This window comes from Cervus canadensis, chromosome 18 (genome assembly GCF_019320065.1).
Source record: "Cervus canadensis isolate Bull #8, Minnesota chromosome 18, ASM1932006v1, whole genome shotgun sequence".
NCBI classification, from domain to species: Eukaryota; Metazoa; Chordata; class Mammalia; order Artiodactyla; family Cervidae; genus Cervus; species Cervus canadensis.
This window is the reverse complement of record NC_057403.1, coordinates 55,529,426-55,550,681: the sequence shown is the minus strand read 5'-3', so window position 1 is coordinate 55,550,681 and position 21,256 is coordinate 55,529,426. Positions and strand designations below refer to the sequence as shown.

Below are 21,256 nucleotides of genomic sequence, written 5' to 3'. Positions count from 1 at the left end.
AGCCAGAGAGAGAATTTGTGACTTTCAAAGTACTTGTTTTGATATGGAATGTCAAGAGTTTTTGTTTGTTTCTTCCTTCCCCTTTCACTTTCATGTTTACTCGCTTTCCCTTTGGAGCTGAGGTGCTCTGTGTAGAAATGACCACGGAAACCGTTATTCTTAGAGCATATTTGTGGAGGAGAACTCATGACTCACCTTCAGAAAACAGTGTGGTTTTAACCTCCAAGGTGGTGGGAAAACGTAGTCATTTAGTCCATAAATGTTGAACAGGTATCACTTAGGGATGCATTCGGCTGCAGGAGTTCAAACTCTTCCATAACTACAGTGGAAATGACAATGGCTTGGCTTGATTCTCCAAATACCCACCAACAAGCCTAATTAAGAATAGCTTATATTCAGTAGGGGTTATATTTCTTATTTAACATGAAGTCCCAGGATAGGTGATTGCTGGGGCTGATTCAGCTGCTCAACAATGCCATGAGAAAGTCAGTTTATTCCTCTGGTTTATCCCACCATCCTTAATTTGCTGATTTTAACCCTCATACTTGTTCCCACAGCAGGATGACTGGTGCGTCATTCACCTATCCTGAGAAGGGTGAGCCAGCCATATTTGGGGGAACTTGGATTTATTTTCTTACTTGCAGGACTTCTCTCAGAGCCTCCATATACACCGAGGCCCTTGATATGGGACAGTTACTATATTCAGCATTTTGACAGACTAAATACAGAACTTTTATTTTTTTCATTGGAATACCTATTAATTCAGAAATATTCTGAGTGTCACTGTGAATGCTGCATTGTTCCCAGCTCATACCATTTATTGGGAAAATTAAACACATTTGTCTGAAATCAGCACAGGTTCCTACACCTAAGGCAGGTGTCCAACTTCTCTGAGTGAGTGAAAGTCACTCAGGTTTGTCCGACTCTTTGCGACCCCATGGATTGTAGCCCATCAGGCTCCTCTGATGGAATTTTCCAGGCAAGAATACTGGAGTGGTTTGCCATTCCCTTCTCCAGGGGACCTCCCCAACCCAAGGGTCAAACCCAGGTCTCCTGCATTGCAGGCAGATTCTTTACCATCTGAGCCACCAGGGAAGCCCAAGAAAGGCGTCCAAGTGTTCTAATTGAGAGCAAACCAAGGCACCAGGGCCTCTGACCCATGATGGATGGATGGTGGCCCAAGACCAAATGATGCATAAAATATCAAACTCAGATGGCAAGGCATTGATCTCTTTAAAGTTACATCAGGTTCAAGGCAAAAGTAAGAGAGGTTTTCTTAGAGGTAGCCTTGAGACTGCAAGACAGTCTGATTTCACTAAAAAAACTCAGTAATTCCTTGAGTCTAGACAATACAGAGTGTTAGTGACTGAGAGCCACAGAGTTCAAATTCCAGCTCTGACTTTTATAAAGTATATGATCCTGGGCCACATACTCTGAACCTTGGCTTCCCAGTCTGTAAAATGGGGATCGTTCCTGCCTGCTGGAGGTGTAGTGAAGACCCCAGGAGATAATGATTATAAGGAGCCATTTGCAGTCTAGATCTGATATGAGCTGAATCTCTGTCTTTTAAAGTCTAAATTAGATTCTCCATTCCTATATTTTATATAACTTTAACTTCTGATTTTCAAACCAGGACATTTTGACACTGCTGTTTTGCCTTTGGCATTTGGACCTTGCTTTAAACTCAGGTGTATGTCTTTGCTTTACTTGTGTTCTTTATTCCAAGAAATAGATACAGACCACCAGTCTTGAATGCAATTAATATATTGCAGCAAGAGATGATACACACAAAATAAAACAGGCAGTGGCTAAAACTGCAAACACTAAAATTTGTTGTGGAAGAAAAATTGGCTGAAGGGTCAAATATTGCTGGGATCATGGAAAACCACAAAAATTGTCCTGTGAAAAATTAGACTTGGTCAAAGAATGAGAACAAAATTAAGTGACAGTGGCCAGAACTGCACAGAGGAAATTTTATTATTTACTAGAAATCGATATAAGAATCAAAACTTCTTTTCAGAAATATAGAACTGCAAAATCAGGTGTGATAGAATAAAGCCACAAAACAGAAGCCACAAATCAAAAGTAGCTGTTTGAAAATTTTAATTTGGCAAAAAGCAATCAATGAATCAAATATTTGGCATAAAATTTATACCCAGCATAATTAATCCTGATGAAAATAATTTTATCAATAAACTTGAATTATTTTAGAATTTTAAATTGCTTGGCTATGCTGTGTAGAAAACTGAACAGTGACTTAATTTGGCTTAATAGAGTTTTCTTGAGAAATGTTACTGGATAAAAAATGTTAATTCAATTCTGATTCATTTTATCTGCTTTGAAATATATATTAAAAACTAGCAAGGTCAAAATAATGAGATTAAAATACTCTACACTTATTATAACTATAAAGCTTAACATGACACCCACAGTGTACAAATCCCTATTATTATTTATTAATGTTCTGTTCATTTATGGAACTTTTAAATCTAAGAACATTTTCTTCAAACACTCAAGTCCATTTACTGTTGAACACAAAATAGGTCCTAATTAAAAATGGTTGTATCTGTACACAGAGGGATGCTTAGCAGGATGGTTCCATGGTGTTAATAACAAGAGAAGTCGGGGGAAGAAGAGCTGTGGTTATCACCTTTACTGAGCACTCGGTATGGAACAGGCGCCAGGCTTGGGCAGGACTTCCGTAGGGATGGCTCCCAGCTCATGCATGCACTTGGTATCATAGGAGTTTTTAGGAAGAGCCTGTTCTTCTGACTTCGCCTTAATTCAAATGCGCACCCCCTTTTGGCTCACGACAGCAAGACTCTTCAAAATTCCTACATCTTTAGCATGTGTTGACATGTGGTGGGTTTGATTCTGACTTGTTATTTTTCTTGTGCTGAAGGTACCTTGCTGAGTTTCATGATTTTTGTTTCCCTGCTGCCTGTTAGGCGTATAACTCACAGAGCTATGACTTTAAATGTCAGGATTGTCACTGTAACAATAGAGCAAAAAGCAGCCTGTTGATTTGCTTTGGACGTAATTTGCAATACTTTTTTTTTTTAAACACTTTCATGTTTCCAGATGACTCTTGCCCAAAGAACCACATGATAATCCCAGAGTCTTAGTGAGATGGGTCTGACCTAGAACCAGTAACCTGCAGTTCTAAAAGCCGTTACTGACACAGTTTTGTGTAAACTGGTTTCCCTTTCTGAGTCTGGGCCTCTGTCTTTTTTTTTTAATTGAAGTTTATTGATTTACAAGATTGTATTCATTTCTGCTGTGCAGCAGAGCGACTCAGTTACACATATATATGTATTCTTTTTCATATTCTTTTCACTATGCTTTATCACAAGATATTGAAAGTGGTTGTGTGTGCTATACAGTAAGACTTTTTTGCATATTCATCCTATATATAATATTTTGCATCTGCTAATCCCAAGCTCCCAATCCTTCTCTCCCCCAGCCCCTTGGCAATCACAGGTCTGTTCTCTATATTTGTGAGTCTGTTCTTATTTCAAAGATATGTTGATTTGTGTTGTATTTTAGATTTCACATATAAGTAGTATCATATGGTATCTGTCTTTTGCTTTCTGACTTCCTTCACTGAGTGTGATAAATCTCTAAGTCCATTCATGTTGCTGCAAATGGCATTATTTCATTTTTTTAATGCCTAAGCAATATTCCACTGCATAAATGTACCACATCTTCTTTATCCATTCATCTGTTGATGGACATTTAGATTTTTTCATGTCTTGGCTGTTGCAAATAATGCTGCTATGACCATGTGGGGTGCATGTATCTTTTCAAATTAAAGTTTTGTCTGGGTATATGCCCAGGAGTGGGATTGCTGGATCATATGGCAACTCTATTTTTATTTTTTGGGGTATCTCCCATGTTGTTTTCCTTGGTGGCTACACCAATTTACATTTCCACTAATGGTAAAAGAGGGTTTCCTTTTCTCCATACCCTCTCCAGCATGTTATTTGTAGACTTTTTAATGACGACCATTCTGAATAGTGTGAGATAGTACTTCATGTTGTTTTGATTTGCATTTCTCTAATAACTAAAAAGGATGAGCATGTTTTCATGTGCCTGCTCTGAGTTTCTGTCTTGTAAAGTAAAGAGGTATTATGGTGAGAGTAAAGGTTTAAATGCCCTAGGTAACAAAGCTTCTCTAAAGAAGTTTGGTCTTTTACATGGTTCAACATGTTTAAAACTCTCTATATATTCTCATCCGGTATCTTAAGTTTTAAAGATTAGAAAATACTTCAAGCAAATAAGTAAGCTTTATGCCAAGTTTCTTTCTAGCATTTAGAAGCTGGTGGGTAATGATTACTAACATACATAGAAGTTTAGGACAGTGGTTAACCAACTTACAGCCCACATGCCAAATGTGACCCATGACCTAATTTAAATAAACAAATTTTATTTATTTTATCAATAAATAAAATTCAAAGTTTCATTGAAATGCGGTCACGCCCATTCATCGATTTATTGCCTATGACTCTTGGTGCCAGGGCAGAGTTGAGTAGTTGTACCACAAACATTTTGGCCTGGGGGACGTCCCTGGTGGTCCTGTGGTTAGGACTCTGACTCTGCACTCCCACTGTCAAGGGCCTGAGTTCAGTTTCTGGTTGGAGAACAAAGATCCCACAAGTAATGCGGCATGGCCAAAAATAAACAAATACTAAAAAATAAAAATTAAATAATAAAAACAGTATGACCCACAAAGCCTGAAGTATTCACTATCTGGTTGCTTACAGAATTTGCTGACCCTTGGGTTAGAGTTTTACAAATGACTTTCCATCTCTATAGATTTAAATCTAAATACACATTTGGTTAAACATTACAGCAGTGTGTGAGGTGGGTATCACCCCCATGGTGTAGACGTGTGAACCAAGACACACAACCTGTAAATGGCAAAGCCCACTATCACCACATCCTGTATCTGGTCATGAGCTCATAGCTTTTCAGTACTTCATCAATTTTAGTTTATAAAAATGATTTCCATTGTATAATTAATACCATGACTATGCTATTTAATCATCACTCAAGTGTCTCCTGTGTGGCAGGCACTGTTCTACCCACTAGGCACGCAGTGGATACTTCCTGCCACCATATAGCTTATGTTCTAGGCTACTGTGCGTATATATACCTCATGGGTTCCCTGGGGTCCTAATCACACTCACCCAATCCATGACCTTAGCTCCCCAAGTGTGACCATTTACAGTGCCACTCCATGACCTTGGCTCCCCAAGTGTGACTACATATGGTGTCAAGTCTGGCTGCTACAATAGTGAACCACATGGATTGATTCCCTATCCCCATCCCTGGAAGTAGGAGAAGAAATTTACAGTCCAGTGGGAAATTGCCTTGAGGGCATATTCTTGATTTCTAGAATGTGATATAGACTGGCGATATCCTCATATCTGGCGATATCTGGGTCATGTCTTCTTTGCATGTATTTCTATCTCACATGATTTTTCTCTAAGGGCTACAAATAGGAGGTGAGATCTGTGTAAACAGACAAGAGCCAAAAGTCTGCAGGAATTGTGTAGATAAGTACATCTCAGACTTTTATGTGCATACAGATTTTGATGGGGGGGGGGGGTCCTGTGAAAATTGAGGTTCTGATTCCATGTCTCTTGGGTGGGGCATTGGGTTCTGACAAGCTTCTGGGCAATGCTCTGAGGCCTGTGCTCTGAGTAGCAAGATACCAGTGAACAGTCCAGTTTCCTCCAAAGTCTCTCAAATTTGATGCTAGAAGTATGGAAGGAAAGGGGCTGGATTATCAAATTTAAAGACCAGCATTTGAGCAGGCAAGCTCCAGCATGAATGAAAACCAAGATCATGGGAGCTAGACCCTCTGGTGGAAATGCTGAGACTTTCTATTTTTTCTGCTCAAGTTCAAGTGAGGAAAGAAAGCAGCATTTTCAGTGCAGTCTCTTCACTCTCAATAATTCCGTCAGACTGACTCACAAGTCTTCCCAGCCTGTCTGCTCAGACTGCACAAGCTGGTGATTAAAACCTAGAACAATAATCAGACCCTTTATTTTCAAAGCAGATTTGGTTTCCAGACCAGACTTCAACATTCATTACAATACAGACTAATAAAAACAAATCTGCGAACATATGGGTTTTTTTTTTTTTTAAGTTTGTGTGCTGTGAAATCTATAACAGCATTAAAAACATTTTGGAAAAAAAATTCATGATCCCCTAGAAAAACATTCAGTGAACATTCCCTTCTGTTTCTCATCCAAATATATTGCACATATATGCACATAGTGTAGACACAAGTTTGTGCTGTAATTTTTCCACTTATTTTATGATGAACATTTTCTATATTGCTCCACGATCTCCTTATTTTTAAAGGCTGCACAGTATTTCTTCAAGTTGACAAGCCAATATGTTTGTAAACACTGAACATTTCTCCTCTGTGAAATATTTCAGTGGTCTCCTCCCTTCCTCCCTCCTGCCCTTCCTTCCTCTCTTTTCTCTGTCTTCCATCTTTGCTTCTTCCTCTCTCCCTACTCCCTCCTTCACCATCTTCTACTCTCAGAAAAACAATGTTTCATGAACATTTGATAACTCTTTACCTTAAGTTGAATTATTTCTTCACATCACATTCTCAACCAGCAGTTACGAGGATCATTTCCTCCCCTTCAGTATAGTCTGAGAAGCCCAGTGTCCAAATCAACATGGTGTTGCCATTCTCTAAGAAAACCTCAAAGGGTGAACACCCTAAACATGTTTCGTATCCACCAGGCAAAATGGGCAGGTCTGAAATGAATTCCAGTCCCTTATACCTGCATTCATTCCTGGGCTATTGGAGTGAGTCTCCACTGGAAATTTAGTCAGCTCAAACCAGATCACCATGCTTATTGCATAACTGATGTCTATTCCCACCTCTCTCTAAATGTACAATTTAGATATGAATGCCTAGATACATGAGGTTATCCTGAAGAATAAATCTGCAAGACTGTTTGCTTATTGAGGGGCATAGTTTTTTTCTGTTTGGTTCACTACTGTACCCCCACCACCTAGAACAGTGCATGGAATGTGGTAGGTGCTGAATAGATATTTGTTTTATGAATCATTAAAAAATAAGATCATAAACAATGTAGAAAAGTGAAAGATACCTTCAATCCAAAGAGCTCTTAAACTTTTGGACAATAAAAGCATCCCTCACAGCTGTAGGGTAACAAATAGAATTTTACAAATAATTTTGAGAGGTCCAAAAAATCTGGAAGTTTTCCCATCTCAGGCAATGTTGGCATTAAGAATGCTTAATCTAAAAGAACCTCTAAGTTCTAATTCATTTGACATCATCCTACCAAGTAGAACTTTGAAATAGTAGTAATCCATACCTGATGGCTCATTCAGTCTTCATTATAGTCTGTCAAGATAGGTATTGGTATTCCCATCTAACAGAAGAAGATGCTGGATTCAGAAAGATTCAGAAGACTTACTTAAAGTGGCACAGGAAATGCAGAGCCCTGGCTGGGACTCCAGGGGAGCAGGGACCAGAACTGGGTCCTCAAATTCATGTCCAGCCTCGTTTGGGTTGAGTGCCTCCATTGTCCCTGCATTGATTTGCACAACCTTTGTCTTCTTAGCATTTGATTGATGGTTATTGTTAGTGCAGATAATTTGGGCTCTTTTGTAATGATCAAGACGTTTATGCAAGGGAGTCTCAGATGATTAGGACAAGGCAGGTGCTAATGCCATCCTCAGCTTCATCTGGAAATTTCTAACTAGAGTTCATTAACTTGTCAGCTCTAGCTCCTTTTTAGCCCCGTACTGATATAATAAAATAGTGCTGATCGATAGAAACCTTAAACAGGCTTCATCTGTCTTCTTTTGTTACTATTTTTCTCTCTTTCTTCATCTTTTATTACAACTTTTTTTCCTGCCACTTTAAAACTGTTGTGCTTCTCATTAACTGTCTCTTCTGTTTTATTAGAAATCCAGGTTCATCTAGCTTCTCTCAGACATACCTATTATTGCCCTGAAGAGAGGGAAGCTAACCTTATGTAGGCTCACTGAGCAAATCTGGACTCGGCTGTGAGATTGTTAATCCAGCAAATTAATTTTTCTTAAGTATAACATGGCCTAATATCTGTGTGAAGGAAGATCTGAACATTTTGCAAACCTGCTTCAACTTATGAAATAAGTCATAGTGCTTTTGCCCAAGCTTTGTACAGAAGCCAAATAATTCTCTGAGTTGGTAGGGGAAAGCCTTGTGGTTACCATCTACTGAAGGAATGTGAGCGTGAGAATGTCTATAAAAGTACCTTGTTTTTCTCTTCGGGCTTAGTATTGCTCACTTAGTTATATTAGGAATTTGGGGGCTCATTCAACCTCTGTCTACAAAAGAAACACTCACACCTTCTCTCTTTCAGGTGAAGTGAACTTCATATTCTGTTTCCCCATCATTCCCTACTCAACTTCTGTCTCCTCCAGCACTTATTGCATCATAGGAGTAATTGACTCTTTGACATGACTTTCTCCAACTGGGCACATTTGGATTTGTTCTGAGGAAACGCTATGGTTACTTTCATATACTGATTTTACTAACAACATGGGGATCAGTCCAACTAACATGAATTATCATAGGAGCCCACAGCTCTCTCTGAGTACAACCCAGAGGCCAAACAGGAAACTAAACGTCTTCCCCGAGAGAAGGCTCACTCAGGGAACTGCAGACTTCAACAGTGTCCCTGTTCTTGGAGAAGCTCTCCAACAGCTCTGGTAACACAAGATGGAAAGCCTCCTCTCTGTACCATAGCTAAAGGACTGACCACAGAAATGAAAGTGCAATTACAGAAAAATTATTCCTGGGCCATGACCACATTTCATGATCACTTTATTGCCATCACGACTCATGATTTCAATTTTCAGGACCGAGAATCTCTGCTGAAGCCCAATTTAAATCCATAATATGAGAGTCTGTGCTTTACAGTCCTGTGTCAGCGCGGAGTCAGTCAATTTGGGTTTAACTCCCTTGGACTGACCACAGTTGTGTGCTGGGAGGGAACCAACAAGGTCGCATATGTAAACGATACTGTGCTAATCATGTGTGATATTTTCTCTTTAACTTCTAATTAACCACAAGACTAGATTCAAGACTACTGTCAGTTTGAACTTGAAAGTGATGATTTTTACACCAGAGTTCTTAATATCTAAGTTTTAGTTTAAAGGAACAAGTGCCAATGCCTTTGAAAGTCAGAACCAAGCTGAAGTGTTTTCCAATTCTCATAAAACAAAATCCTCTAAACACCTTTGTAAATTAAAAAAACAATGTAATTTTCTCCTTTGAATAATGTCAAGATTGAGTGTCCTTCTGGAGAAATATTGATATGCATTCAAATCAGTACATCTCCACTTGTCACCGATTCTCTGTGTGCTTTGGACTAGTTGCTCGGCTTTCCCGAGCCTTCCTGACCCACGGAGTGAACCTGGGTCTCCTGCATTGCAGGCGGATTCTTTACCGTCCGAGTCACCGGAGAAGCCCTTTCTGAGCCTCAGTTTTGCGCAAGGAAAGCATATACTGCCATATAGATGGGAGATTCAGTTGCCTTTGTTTTTATCTTTAAAAGGAAGCATTTAGTCTAACAGATATGAAACACCCCTGCGCATGTATGCACACAGCCCGAGAGCCATTGTTGTGTTTAAGTCAGTCAGTCCTGTCCGATTATTTGCAACCTCACGGACTGTAGCCCACCAGGCTCCGCTGTCCAAGGGATTTTCCAGGCAAGAATACTGGAGTGGGTTGCCATTTCCTTCTCCAGGGGATCTTCCTGACTCAGGAATCAAACCCACATCTCTGTTATAGTTCATGTAATAAGAAGGTATGATTCTTGGCAGTCCAATAATCTGAAATTTCTTTTAAGATATTACAGTATTAGTCTTTTCTTTCCCCCAAGTTTGGCCCTTTTTACACCTCAAGAAGACTGAATAGAGTCCAAGATTATGGCATTACTGCCATTGCTTGTCTTAAAAAAAAAAAAAAAGTGAATTAGACTTTGCAAGCTGAAAAGTCAAAGAATCAATATAGACATGCATGATCAAAGCCTGTAAAATAATTAAAGCCATTTCACTATTGCATCAGAGGTACTGTAGCAGGATTCTAGGTCATCTCACCAGTACAGCCAAAACCTTGCTAATTACTAGGTACAAGCTGACTGCCTGGGTGACAACTTCTCCCACCCTTTCTTCCTCAATTCACTCGATGGAATGATCAAGGAAGGCTTTTGGGAGGAGGTTGGAATTTAAGTGGGAAGGACATTTCAGGAAAAATGGATGCTGTGGGGTAATATACGAAAGCAGAAAGGCATTATACCTGTTAGGTGAAAATGATGCAGTAGCATTTGATCTAAAGTTGGTGATTTCATTAGAGAAAGAAAATGAGAAATGTTGTCTGAGCTCTGATTTTAGAGGGCCTTGAATGTCAGGCTAACAGAGTAGAGTAGACCACACCATAACCAAAGCAGAATCTTGACTTCATCTGCTCATTTCTCCTTACGGCTCATATCCACTCAGAGGTTTTGGGGATTGTCCAGATGAGAAATGTCACTGGTCCCAAGGATCTAGCACATATAGGGGAAAGCATTGACTTGACCAAAAATTTCATGCAGGTTTTTCTGTAAGATGTTGTCAGGGTACAGGTTTGATCCCTGGTGGAGGAACTAAGATCTCGCATGCTATGCAGCACAGCAAAGAGAAAAAAAAAAGTAATATTGTGGACCAAACTGAAGAGCATGGCCTCAGGTAACATTCTTTGTTTGGTTATTTCAGTGACTGCATTGGGACTTAGAATATATATTTTCAACTTACCACAGTTTGCCTTCAAATAATGCTGTGGCACTTCACACAGAGTATAACAACCTTGCAAACAATGTATTGATACTTCCACATCCATTTTTCTTTATCATATGTTGTAAATAAACCCTACAATACATGGTTATTTTTGCTTTAACCAAAATAAAGTTTAGTTTCCTTTTCAAGACCATTTTCCAATTACTTCTTCAATTACCTTATATAAAAAATAGAGAAAAAGACAGATACTATTATAATATTGATCTCTTGTGCTTTTTGTTTGTTTGTATAGATCCATATTTCCATCTGATATCTTTTCCCTTCCACCTGAAAGACTGTTTTGCTTTTTTTATTTTATTTTTATTAGTTGGAGGCTAATTACTTCACAACATTTCAGTGGGTTTTGTCATACATTGATATGAATCAGCCATAGAGTTACACGTATTCCCCATCCCGATCCCCCCTCCCACCTCCCTCTCCACCCGATTCCTCTTTTGCTTTTTTTAAAATAGCATTCTTCCATTGGTGTTGAATTCTTTCACCTTTTTTCTATATAAAGACGTCTTTATTTCACTTTTAATTTTGGGAGATATTTCCACCAGGTTTGATTGAATGATGATTAATTGATGAAATCCAGGTTGACATTTTTCTTTGAGTGCTTGGAAGATTTGCTCCCTGGTCTTCTGCCTATTGTTGGTTCTGACAAGACATCCACTGCCATCCTTATCCTTCTCCTCTCTATGTGTGATATGTCTTTCCCCCACACCCCATGTGCAGCTCCTCATAAGATTTTATTTTTATTGCTACTTTGAAGCATTTTGATTATGATAAAAATTCTGAGGGGTGAATCACTAGAGTTTTGAAACAGATAAGATGTGAGCACTGGGAAAAGAGGTAAAAAATAAATGTGAACCTACACAGTTTAATTGAAACTGATAGTTGCTTCTTTGAGTTCGGAACTAACTATCTTTACAGGTAAAGGAGAAATATCAGTATAGAAAGTACCCTCAAGGACCCTAAAAGAAAAGTAATAGCAAACACTTGAAGAAAACTGTGTATGTATGTATGTATCTATCTATATCTATATATCTATATCTATATATATTTGTGTGGGTTTGTACACACATAATAACCCTATGATGTAGATACTATTACAATATCCATTTTATACTGAAACTGTTGCTCAGAATAGTTGAATAGTTTTAGCACATCACTAGTAAGTGGCAGAGCTTGGATTTGAACACAGACCCTCAAACTAACAGTTATGCCTTTAACCACTGTTCTAAATGGCCTCTTACAGTAAATCTCAGGCAGGTATAGCAGACAAGATATTGACAGATTCAGAGGGCATCTTTGTTATAAATATTCCACATTAAAGGGTTGGTGGGGGGAAGATGCTACTTCTTGGACTTAGAAGATGCTACTTTCAGAGCAGTGATATTTTGTCTGATCTTCCAGCCTCTGACTTAGATGTTGAAGTTCCTTCAAATATAGAATGTCCATAATCTTAGAGAATACTCATGGTTGCTGCCCAGTAAGTCTAACACAAGACAGAATCTTCTGCAGGTCAAAGGGAAGGAGTTCACAAGCATGTTTAAACTCATGCATCATTCCATTTTTATGGCATGAGAAAGAAAGGAAATAACACCAAAATGCTGGTTGTAATCTCTCTGGCCTACCTGTTGTACTGATAATGACAGTCATTATTTAGTGAGAACCTTCTAGAAGCTAAGTACTTTATTTCTATTACCTCTAATCCTTAGAGTAAGGACACACACTGCTATTTTTCCAAACCTTGTATTTCTTTGAACTTTGAACTAGTCTGTGCAAATTACTTAGCCTCCCCATACCTCTGTTTTCTCATCCACATCATGCGGTTAACAATCAGTTTGGTTCAGTTCAGTTGCTCAGTTGTGTCTGACTCTTTGCAACCCCATGGACTGCAGCATGCCAGGCCTCCCTGTCCATCACCAATTCCTGGAGTTTACTCAAACTCATGTCCATTGAGTCAGTGATGCCATCCAACAATCCCATCCTTTGTCGTCCCCTTCTCCTCCTGCTTTCAATCTTTCCCAGCATCAGCGTCTTTTCCAATGAGTTAGTTCTTCGCATCAGGTGGCCAGAGTATTGGAGTTTCAGCTTCATCATCAGTCCTTGCAATGAATATTCAGGACTGATCTCCTTTAGGATGGACTGGTTGGATCTCCTTGCAGTCCAAGGGACTCTCAAGAGTCTTCTCCAACATCACAGTTCAAAAGCATCAATTCTTTGGTGCTCAGCTTTCTTTATAGTCCAACTCTCACATCCATACATGACTACTGGAAAAACCATAGCCTTGACTGGACGGACCTTTGTTGGCAAAATAATGTCTCTGCTTTTCAATATGCTGTCTTAGGTTGGTCATAACTTTTCTTCCAAGGAGCAAGCGTCTTTTAATTTCATGGCTGCAGTCACCATCTGCAGTAATTTTGGAGCCCAAAAATATAAAGTCTATCACTGTTTCCCCATCTATTTGCCATGAGGTGATGATGTATCTATAAAGTGCTTAGGATAATGCCTGATAGCTTCCAAGCATTCAGTAAGTATAAGATGTTAGTGTTATCCTGTCATTTCTTCTACATGGGAACCCCTGCTTTGTCCCTCCAAAGCTTAAATGAAGTGAAAGTGAAAGTCACTTGGTCGTGTCCAACTCTTTGCAACCCCATGGACTATACAGTCCATGGAATTCTCCAGGCCAGAATACTGGAGTGGGTAGCCTTTCCCTTCTCCAGGGGATCTTCCCAACCCAGGGATTGAACCCAGGTCTCCTGCATTGCAGGCAGATTCTTTACCAGCTGAGCCACAAGGGAAGCCCAAGAATACTGGAGTAGGTAGCCTTTCGCTTCTCCAGTGGATCCTCCCGACCCAGGAATTGAACTGGGGTCTCCTGCATTGTAAGCAGATTCTTTACTCACTGAGCTATCAGAGAAGCCTCCAAACCTTAACTGTCCTGTAAAATCAAGTTAGCATCTAACCTGCCACCATGCTCCCTTCAACTCAGGCTTAGTCACTGTTCCTGCTAACAGTCAGTCAGCATAGCCAAGTATCTCAGTTGATTGTGTTCCTCCATATAAGCTCATTTTGCCTCCTCAACTAGATTAACTCCTTGCTCACTGAATTCATATGTCATTTGAGCACTAACCAGGTGCCAAGGACTGTTCTGGTTTACCAGAGTTGGAACAGTAAATAAGAAAGGTAAAAAAGAAATCTCTGCTTCATGGATCTTATGCACTAGTATGGGGAGGGAGAGGGAACACATGTGGATTCTTAGATGGTAACAGTGAGGTGGCTACATAAAGCAGAGAAGAGATAGGAAGTGTGGGAGGATATCATGCAATCTTCACTTGGAGGCAGAGAAGACTACAATCCGTGGAGATCCGGGGGCAGAGCTCTCCTGGACGAGGTGCAGTGGGTGCAAGGGCCCCGAGGAGGGACTGTCTGTGGTCAAGGAACACCAGGGAGGGCCGTGCAGCAGGACTGGGGTCCACACAGGGCAGAGCTGTGCGGATACAAGGATACAAGGCTGGGGGTGAAGGAGGCAGGGCAGACTGGTAGGGCCTCCCAGGCCACTGTAATGGACTTGCCCTTCACGTTGATATGACGCGAGAGCGACTGGTGTCATGGGTGAAGGGGTCACTGAGGCAGGAGCCACGCCTTGTAAGTGATGAACCAACATTGGAGCAGAGTTTGAAGTTGACAAAGTATCCCCACGACCTTCACAGGAGCCCTGTGTGGGCAGGATTACCCCAACCATGTCACTCCTTTGTGAGAAACAAATTCTGAATGTATATTGAAGATGGAGCTCCTAGATCAGATAAAGGATAAATGTAATAAACATAAGTTTAAGTAGAAGAGATCCTGAACACAGTCCTTTCAGTAGTTAAACATTTAGCATGAAAAGATCGCACACACAGAAGGCCAAATGTGGGGATAATAGTCCAGTCTCAAAATAAAGTGGTCTGGGTTCAAATCCTGGCCCCTCCACTCACTGGAAGTAACTTTTCTGGGCTCCAGTTTCCTGATCTGCAGCATGGGTGTGTAAGGGTACCTTCAGAGGCTGTGTGAACATCAAGAAAAATGCTTTGTAAGACCCAGTGTCTAACCTGTAATAAGTGCTCAAAAAATGTTCTCTCTCATCTTCCAGAACTCACTGACTTTCAAAGATATTTTTCTATTTGTAAAATGCGTAAAGAATTTAATGTAGAGAAGTATTTGAAAACAAACAAAATCTCTCCCTTCCTGTGGGGCACATTTTGCAGATTATTTGGGCTGCTAACACGTTTCTCTTGGTCCCATAATAGATTTCCCGGGCTCCATTATCAAATAGCTGCTGTATCTGTCAATGCTGACTTTGAAAAAGGAGCCTGATCCTTCAGTCTTTTAAGGAAGAATGAGTATTACATGGTAACTGAATATTTATAACACGCTCTCCTCTTTTTAAAGCAGTTGTTGTTTTACCATCTCAACATCAAACCACTGGGCCCAGAGAAACCTCAGATGTTGGAGAATATCAAATATGGTCTATTTTTGCTTTTTCCTGGTAGATCTGACACACCTTTGAACTTTCAAAGGCCGCAGTAATCAATGATGTGGGGAGACGCGCAACATTGCGTGCATCATTGCGAAGACGAATTTATTAATGTAAACGGCATAGTGTGGAATAGCGGTCAGGACTGAATTAAAATGTGAGAATCTGTAACCCAACAAAAACCACAGAACAAAGGGAGGAGAGAGACATGGAACAGGCTGATGAAAGACACTTTGCTGATTCGGGACTTCACTGAAGAGCGCCAGATAAAAGAGAGATTATTGCTTATGTAGGCTAATGTAACCCTGGTGTCTTAATTAAAATTTCTTGAACAAAAGAGGGAGAGGACTAGTGCTGAAAGTTTGGGGGAGGCCTCAATGAAAGAAAATAAATTTACAGAGGGGAAGAGAAGAGGATGATTTAGGTTAAATTTTGAGAAGAACTTCCTAAGCAAAATAATCTTGAATTTCAGCCATAAAGGATATTTTAAAAATGGTTGGACAAAGGAGGCAATTGTCATTGTGGCCAGGGCAGGAAACAGCTTTCTAATTTTAGAGTTTGCAGCCATAACATCAAGAAGTTAAGGACCGAAAACAAAGAAAATAGATAAAAACAGGAGGAACCATGGTCTCAAAAATCAACTAAATCCAGAGAGTGAATCCTTGATTTAGATGTGTACTTCTCCGTTTTCTTAAGGATAGCCTTCAGTGTCCTTCCTCCTTACTGTATCTGAGAAGGAACCTGCTGCTCCTAAGAGGAGGGTTGGTTTCACCCCTGCTGTCAGGAAGTTTGCTTTGGGGCCGTCTTTCTGAAACTATTAGATGTTGTTTCAGGGGCTCCAAAGAGCTGCAGTACCATAGTCCTTTATGTCTCAATGCAGAAGAGAATTCAGTGAGAGGCAGAGTGATAGATAAGAAGTGATTTAATAGGATGCTTACGAGGCTTACAAGTGGGTGGGTAAGAAATACTGTGCTGTGCCCCAAGAACTTACTGGGCTGAAGTTCTATAATCAACAAAAACGTGGGAAGGGGGAGAATGGCTTTGTCTTTCTTGAAGACACCTTTCTTAAAGGTCACATTTCCATCATCAGCTCCTCCTCCAGGTTGGGCAGGAGTGTTTTCTTGTCCCTACATGGTCAAGCTGGGTCCACAGATTACCGTTTTTTATGTGCAGAGAGCATGTCCTGGGATCATTAACTTACTGAGCTCACTGGAGAGGATGTGGGTCTCATGCCACCATTGTTTTATTGTTTTGGAGCATGTCCTGTGCGTCTGTTGCCTGCTTTTGTTGCTAAGCAAGCCTGCTTTCTTGAGTAATCATTAACGTACAGGGGTCTCTCATATTTTTTCTACTTATAATCCCCTAGTGGGATTAACTGTTTAATCACCTACTTTCCCCCTTTACTCTATCCCTGTCATTTTCTCTGGATCACTATAAAATTTTACCTGAGAAGCTGTTTTTAAAAAGCAAAGAAGCACTTAGTTTTATACCTGATAAAGTCATACAGCGTTCTCCTCTGTGTCCATCCTAGAACAACCCAGTGACATCCGTCATCATCCAGTCTCTCCTTGAGCCGGGCACCTGCGAGGTCAAGCCTCATTGCAGGGTGGCTGTGCCAGCCACAGCCAGCGCTGCCTTCTGCCAGCTAATGAGGCAATTCGGCTGTCGGGGGCAGGGGGGTGGTGGGTGGCGGGGAGAGCGGATGTCCCTTTCAATCTAGTAGTTAAATGCATCAGGTGTTAAGTAAAAATGCAAGATATTTCTCTGAGGTTGCCTTAAGGAGTGGAAAGCCCAAAATCTCATTTGAAAAAAAGAAGAAAAGAGATGGGCTTGCCATCTGCTATTTGATGGCATTCATTACACAAACAGAGAGTTATTAAATAACCCTTATTAAAGCTTAAAAATTGAAGCATGCGTTTGTGTTCAAGTGTGACCTGGCATAAGAAAGCCAGAGTTGATAGAAGTGATCCAGAAACCACTGTGGACCCTGGACTGGAGAATGACACGCATAGTATATAATAGGCATCTGTTATGGGGCGTGTGTGTGTGTGTGTGTGTGTGTGTGTGTGTGTGCTCTCCCACAGGTAGACAAGACTAGAGGTGAGTGAAGGAAAAATAGACAGGTTAGAGGAACACAGGACGGATGAAGGCATAAAGTCACGAGAGAGGGTGTCACGTTTGGGCAAAAGCAGTATGGTTTTGGATAGGAGCGATAGGAGTTGCAGCCAGAGAGGTGTGTTGGAACCTTATGGGGATGCCCAGCCTTGACAGGGTCAAATCTGTTTCCAGTGGTGACTGGAGGTTGGCAACAAGTCAGAGGTCCTTTAAAGTTTTCATAAATTTTGATTTAGTACTCCCAGTCTTTCTAGTACATTCAAAGGAATCCTTCTTAGAGAAAAACAAACAAGTAAGCAAAGGAAACTTTACATACAGTGATATTTTATTTGCATTTTAATAACAGAGTTGGAAGAATCTAAATCTATGGGCATATCGGTCACCAGGGGAATGGTTAAATATGGGCTGATGCATCCACATGATGTACTGTGCAGCCGACAAATGATGTTTATAGAATTTGCTACATGGGAGGGAAGAAAGCTTGTTATTTATCATTCGGTTCAAAAAGCAAGATACAAAATTGTCCAGACCAATTTCAACTTGAGCAAAAAGTATATTAAAATTAGGAAGGAAGTATTCATTTACTCACAAGCCTGTATCAGACAGACAGAAATACTGTTCTGCATAGTATATATTCAGAATAGTATTTCTGTTTGTCTGATACAGGCTTATGAGTAAGTGAATTGTTTTTTTTTTTCTGATTATAAATAGAAAAGCTTCATTGTAGAAACTTTGGAATATATACAAATATATTAAAAATGCTAGTTGTTCTCATTCTTGCCTCAGTGTCTGCTCCCAGGGAGCCCAGACTGAGTGTTGAGGTCCTGGTTGCTGTGAATCTACTCTCCAGTGGGCTTCTGTATAAGAGGGAAGGGTGGGTCATGAAGAACCTGCAGGTGGGCTACAGTAGAGCAGGTGAAACGTGATGGTCAAGGTTCAGGGAAGGTGGTCCCTGAGAAGGAGGGGATAGCGTCCAGGGAAAGTCCCCCTGGTGGAACCTGTAGGAGTCGGCAACCACTCGGGAGTGCAGTGTGATGGAAACAAGTAAACCGTCCACAGGACCAAGCCTCTAGCCCTTCAGCAGCTGAGAAGAGGGAGACAGGAAACCTTGCGGGTTTGGTCAGGAGTGGGTGGAAGGCCAGCACTCAATTTGGCTTAAGACAGGTTGAGTCTGAGGTGCCCGCAGGCTAGTCACATAGCGTCAACTGTGAAACTTCCACCCAAAAAGCACACGACAAACACCCGATACGCATGCACTGAACTGAAAGCCCTGTTTTTCCACGTGTGGGTTTTCTAACAGGCACTTTCTTTGAAGGCCAGTCACACATTTATGAGCTCATGCTGACCAGAACGCATGGGATCTGGACTACGTGCTCATGCATCTAGACTACATACTCAGATGCATACAGCTGTTGAGGCTGGACTACATATGTGTATTACAAAAATAAGCCCATCTGTAACACTCTGCAAGATGCCTCCAGGTGTTCAGAAGTAGCTCTTTAACATGAATATTTTATCAATGCCAGAGCAGATAGAGGAAAATTGTATCCATTATAATCCCATCACCGTCACACATGGTTGAATGGACCTCTGTCTAAAGAATCTAAATATGTTTAAAACATTTTTCACCTCCAGTGAAACCAGCAAGTCCTGATTTGTGTTGTTTCTGCTTCTGCTAGATTCATGAAATATTTCGGAGGCAATTTCGTCTTGGAAGCATGATTTGGCAAATTTTCATCCCAAGCGTTTTCTTTTGTTTACTATTATTATTATTTTGTTTAACTAGTGGTTCTATCATGGGGAAATTGGTGCTTTAGAGTAAGTGATAGAATATGTCTGTGGGGGGAGTTGTTTTACTTGTGTTTTACTTCTAAGTTCAACTTTTCAAAGAAGAATAACAACTAGCAGAAAGGAAAGTTTATTTTTAAAAGTGGGGTCTGTAGGGGTGACCCCTCAGCTTTGACAGAGCAAGGTCAGGGGCATGATCAGATCCCAGAATTTTGCTTAAAACCACTCAGGGTCTTCTCCTGGCCCTCAGGATTCAGAACAGTCCTGTGTAGGTGGAAGAGGTCTTGCCTGTCCTCTCCTTCCAGCCTTTTCTTAAGCTGCACTCTCCCTGTTCCCACCCTTCTGATCCCTGGCCACGTTCTGCCCCTGTGCCCTTTCGCCTGCTGTCCCCCTGGCCTGGAACTCTCTCTCTTCCTTGTTTCCCTGGAGGTTCGAACCTCACTTGGCCTTCAGGTCTCAGCTTAACTCATTTCTTCCGGAAAGCGATAGTCTTATACTGGGTGGTCCTAAGGGTGAATGTTCTAAAAAGATTCCATAGATTCACTTAATGCCCAAAACACAGAACACCCTAGGATGAAAGAATCCAAACAGAGTGTGGCCATTGTCTTGCTATAGAAGCTGTGTCTCTGTGGAGGAAGAGGTCAGTGTGGAATCATAGACATCGTATGCATGCATTTGTCGGACACAACTGTGCAGCAAATACTCTGAACAAGGCACTACGCTGAGCCCATTCCCTGGATTATCCTAATTCTTACAGTAGCCCTATATTAATTTAATAATTCTTTTATTTAATAAATACTTTAAAAATACTTTTTGGACTCCTCCTCTATGCCCGGCCTTGTGCTGGGAACCAGGTGCCACAGCAGCAAACGAGAAAGCTGTGTTGCCTGACCCCATGGTTGGTCTGCGCAGAAGCAGACGGTGATAAACCCTGAATGGTTGTGTGATCGGTCAGAACGCTGAGCAGTGGGCTCTGGAGATAGAGGGCAGGCTGCCAGGAACCCCTGCAGCAGAAGAGACTGAAGAAGCCTGGAAGGGGTGCTCGAGCTGATGGGTGGATGAAAGGGAAGGGCCATCCAGGCAGGAGACAGGAGAGATGACGAGGGGCAACATTAGGGAAAAGCCCTGAAGTAGGCATTTGCACCCGAGGATGCTGAGGCAGCCAGAGTGGCAGAAGCAGAGCCAGGAGGACACCAAGGGCCCCTAAAGCTGGAGGTATCACTGGGAGCCAAACCTGCGGGCCCTCCTGGCCCCCCTAACACTAGTGCCTTCATCTTTTCACAAAGGGAAGCAAACAGTGGCATCAGTGAGAGGAAGGAGGACTTTCTGAAAGATCTATTGACTGCTGGACAGAGAACTTCTGGAGTCACCACTCTAATTGCAAACTCCTCTGGCAAAACCTTCTTTTCCTCTATTGATTGCTTTGAACCAAAGCTATTTCTTTTCTACCCTAAGAATACTTAACAGAAATGACTGTCACATGCATCCCCACCCCACCCCCTGCCCTGCAGCGGTTGAATTTATTTTTTTTTTCCCTGTCCTTTTTTAAAATTATTATTTTATTTTTTATTAATTTATTTATTTTAATTGAAGGCTAATTACTTTACAATATTGTAGTGGGTTTTGCCATACATTGACATGAATCAGCCATGGTTGTACGTGTCCCCCATCCTAAACCCCCCTCCAACCTCCCTCCCCATCCCATCCCTCTGGGTCATCCCAGTGCACTGGCCCTGAGCACCCTGCCTCATGCATCGAACATTGACTGGCGATCTGTTTCACACATGATAATATACATGTCACATGCATTTTTCTTGGAGCTTCCCTGGTAGCTCAGCTGGTAAAGAATCTGCCTGCAATGCAGGAGACCCCAGGTTGATTCCTGGGTTGGGAAGATCTGCTGGAAAAGGGAATGGCTACCCACTCCAGTATTCTGGCCTGGAGAACTCCATGGACAGAGGAGCATGT

General features: G+C 41.1%; 1 protein-coding gene across 2 annotated transcripts in view; it reads left to right on the top strand.

Annotated features, from left to right (window-relative positions):
• CDH13 (cadherin 13) overlaps nt 1-21,256 on the top strand; it is a 980,233-nt gene that overhangs the window by 411,023 nt on the left and 547,954 nt on the right. The window lies entirely within an intron of this gene.